The sequence below is a fragment of the Muscardinus avellanarius genome (genome assembly GCF_963383645.1).
Source record: "Muscardinus avellanarius genome assembly, chromosome: X".
NCBI lineage: Eukaryota > Metazoa > Chordata > Mammalia > Rodentia > Gliridae > Muscardinus > Muscardinus avellanarius.
The window spans coordinates 71547632-71551896 of record NC_137792.1 but is presented as its reverse complement, the minus strand read 5'-3'; the positions used below and the strand labels follow the sequence as shown (position 1 = coordinate 71551896).

The following is a 4265-nucleotide window of genomic DNA, read 5'->3' as shown; positions in this document are numbered from 1 at the left end:
ACTAAGAAAGTCGAAGCCAGCAAATGCCTGAGTACATCAAGAAAGCTGCCAGGAAGGCCGCTGAGTTCAACAGCAACTTGAATGGAGAGCACATGGAGGAGCGGAGGGTACTTTGACTTGTACGCACGTTATCCAGGTCCCTCAAGGGAAGTACAAAGTGTTGCCGACAGAGCGAACGAGGGTCAGTTCTTATCCAGTGACGCTCATCCCTGGACAGTTCCAGGAGTATTACAAGAGGTATTCACCGATGAGCTGTGGTATCTGCCGCTGAACACAGCGCTGTACGAGCCCCCATTGGGCCCCGAGCTCCCTGCCCTCGACAGTGACGGCGACTCAGAGGATTCTGAGGATGGTCGGGCTGACGAGAAACAGAAAAATAACGGTGCTTCAGACAGCTCCTTGAGCAATGTGTCCGAAGGGGAGAGCCCTCCAGACAGCTAGGAGGATGCCTTACCGGAAAGACAGAGATCGAAAGACTAAGCAGCCACACTATGAAAAGATGGCTCCAAGCGCTCTGTTCTGTCAAAATCAGTTCCTGGGTACAAGCCAAAGGCCATTCCAAATGCTCTATGTGGGATTTGCATGAAGGGTAAGGAGTCCAACAAGAAAGGAAAGGCTGAATCACTTATACACTGCTCCCAGTGATAACAGTGGCCACCCTTCTTCCCTGGACATGACCATAGAGCTTGTTTCTATGACTAAGACCTACCCATGGTAGTGAATGGAATGTAAGATTTGCATTATATGTGGACAGCCCCACCATGAAGAATTGATGTTCTGTGATGTGTGTGACAGAGGGTATCATACTTTTTGTGGGGGCCTTGGTGCTATTCCATCAGGTTGCTGGATTTGTGACTGTTGTCAGTGAGCCCCCCCCAACACCCAGGAAAGTGGGCAGAAGGGGAAAAAACAGCAAAGAGAGATAAAATAGTTTTTTTGACCCTAATGTATATACCCTAAAGTGGAATATTTGATGCCAATTTATTTAAAACATTTTCATTTTATGCCAATAAAAGATTTTTTTGTAATTAATGATGAAAAGAAAGTCATAATTTTATTTTTTGAGCAATGAAACCATGTCCTTTTATTTATTTATTTATTTATTTATTTTATTGCCACATTATAATCTCACAACATAATGTAAATCATTTTGGAACCCCCCCAGTTCCCCATTTCCCTCCCTTCCAATATCAAGTACCCAAAATGACAATGGTATATTCATATGTATACACATAGTCGATGGTATAATTTCATTAATAAACCTCAGTGTTCCTCCACCCCTACCTTTCCTCCCTGGCTCTACTGAGGTTCTCCTTCATTATACGGAGTCCCTCTGGTATCCCAAATACTCTCTATCTCCCACATATTAGAGAAAATACATGCCCCTGCCCCTTACTTTCTGTGCTTGGATAATCTCATTTAACATAATGTTCTCCAAGTCCTTCTATCTTCTTGCAGATAATGTAATTTTGTCTTTCTTTATTGTTGGGTAGAATTCCATTGTGTGTATTTCCCATGTAGTCTGTTCATTTGTTGATGGATGCCTAAGTTGGTTCCATAGTTTGTGCAGAATAAATGTTAAAATGACCATTTGACCAAAAATAATCTAGAGAATCAATATAATCTCTATCAAAATACCAATGATATTTTCCATAGACCTAAAAAAAAGTTCAATCATGAATTTCATATGGAAGGAAGAAAAAAAGACCCAGAATAGCCAAAGCAATTCTCAGCATTAAAGAAACATGCAGGAGACATCACGATTTCTGACTGCAAATTATACTACAGCAATGAACATAGATACACATGCATTAGTTTGGTAGTTTGGTTTCCTATTTTTGGGTAGATGCCCAGAAGTGGTACTGCTGGATCAAATGGTAGATTTGTTCCCATTCTTCTGAAGATTTTCCATACTGTTTTCCAAAGTGGTTGCACTAATTTGCAATCCCACCAAAAATGTCTTAGAGTTCCCACTTCTCCACATCCTTGCCAGCATCTGTTGTTGTGTGTTTTTTTTTAAATTTTTTATTGGTGCACTGTATTCATACATCATAGTGGGATACAAAAAAAAAAAACTTTTGTAGACATACATGCACACATCGCCCAGTCAGCCCCCACCTGAGTCCCATCCCATTCCCTCCCCATCCCTCCTTCCCATGCTTGGCTTAGTGGTTGACATCTAGTATTATAGCAATTTATCCAAAATTAAAAATGATAATCTCACATAACAGTTTCATTTGTCTGATACCAAACTTTTGATAACTTAAAGATAACATTTCAATATTTCTTTTTGCTTTCTTTCTTACCAGAGAATATTTTTTCTTTTTTTTAGGTGAAACTATCATATATTTATATATTCATTTTTTTAAAAAAAATCTATCCTAATATGGAATATGGACTCTAGATACCTAAAACGATCTCGAAAAAGAACAAAGCTAGAAGATATATATTTTCTGATTTCAAATGTTATAAAGCTACAATAATTGAGATAGTGTAGTACTGTTATAAAGGCAGAAATATAAACCATTGGAGTTAAATAAAAGCCTAGAGATAAATTCTTCCATATATTGTCAAGTTATTTTTGACAAGGTTTCCACGAACATTTGGTGGAGGAAATACTAATCTTTTAACTAAATATTATTGAAAAATAATAATTACATGAAAAAGAATAAAATTGGACCCTTACCTAATCCTATATACAAATATTAACTCAAAATAGATAAAAGACCTAAATATAAATCTTAATACTATAAACTTATAAAAAAATCTGGGGCATAAAACCTCACAACATTGAAATTGGCAGTGATTTCTTGGGTATGATTTCAATGGCACAGGCAACAGAAGAGTATACAAACTCCCTAAAAAATAAAAAAATATATTGTATATCCAAAGACAATGTAAACAGAGTTAACAGCTACTAATAGAATGGGATAAAATATTTCCAAATGCTATATCTGAAAGTATATTAATATTCCAACTAGAAATCCTAAAAATTAACAACAATAAAGGCAAACAATACCATTTAGAGATAGGTAAAAGACTAACATAATTAATGAATCTCCACAGATAACCGATCTTAGTTGTCTGTTGGATGGAAACTCTTGTTTCTCTGGTTCTGGTGTGTGTTACCTATTTCTTCTTTGTAGTTAATCTCTTTGAGTATTTTCTCTAGTGCTGGTTTTGAAGACATAAATTCCTTCAGTTTCTGTTTGTCATGGAAGCTTCTTATTTCTCCATCTAATTTGATAGAAAGTTTTGCTGGGTAGGAAATTTTTGGCTGGAAGTTGTTTTCTTTCAGAGTTTGGAATATGTTACTCCAAGCCCTTCTGGCTCTCATGACTTGGTTTGGGAAGTCTGGAGTGATTCTAATTTGTTTGCTTCTGAATGTCACTTGGCCTTCTGTTTTTGTTTTCTTTAAGATTCTCTGCTTGGCTTCCAAGCATTCCATAATTGGTCATGTTGACAATTATGTGGCATGGTGATCCTCTTCTCTGATCCTGTCTAAAGGGAGTTCTATAAGTTTCCTGGACCTGTGTATCAACCTCTTGCTCTTTGTTTGGAAAATTTTCTCCTATTACTTCCTTGAAAAGATTGTTGATCCCTTTGGTTTCACCTTCTTTTCCCTCCTCTATTCCAATTATTCTTAGGTTAGCTCTCTTAAAATGGGCCCATATTACTTCAATGTCAGATTCCTCCTGTCGGATATTTTTTTCTAGATTAGAAGCTATGCGTTCATTTTTAGAATGATCATCTTCAAGAAGCGAGATTCTGTTCTCCTTGTGGTCTAATCGGTTGTTTGTGCTTTGAATTGAGGCCTTTACTTCATTAATTGCATCCTTTATCTCTTTTTGGCTCTCTCTGAGTTCTTTTAGAAACACCTCTATTATTTCTACAGTTATTTTCCTGATTTGATCTTCTAGAAATCTCTGAATTTCTGTTCTATCGGGTTCTAATGTTGTGGGGTTGTGGGCATTCATTGCTCCATTGTTATTCCTCTTTCCCATGATTTTGGAAGTTTGTGCCTTCTCTGGGTTCTTCCCTTGGGTCACTATGACTTCACTTAAGGTGCTCTGGATCTCGAGTCTGTGGTATCTCAGTCACCACTACTCCTTTACTGGGTTGTATAACAGAGTCTCAGACCCAGGGAGTCGATAGAGGCTGCTTTAGACTATGAGGGGGTGCCAGGTTGGGCATTCTCCTATGGTGTGATATCTCTGCCACCGCCACTCCCCCACTGGGTCAAATCCCTGGGAGTGCAGTACTGG

General features: G+C 37.9%; 1 pseudogene across 1 annotated transcript in view; it reads left to right on the top strand.

Moving 5' to 3' along the window:
* The window catches only part of LOC308278944 (PHD finger protein 10-like), a 2915-nt pseudogene extending 1989 nt beyond the window's left edge, over positions 1–926 (top strand). The window contains exon 2 of the transcript in view: positions 1–926. This exon is cut by the window's left edge and continues 425 nt beyond it. The product of the transcript in view is annotated as a PHD finger protein 10-like (transcript).
* Positions 927–4265: the final 3339 nt, after the last annotated feature.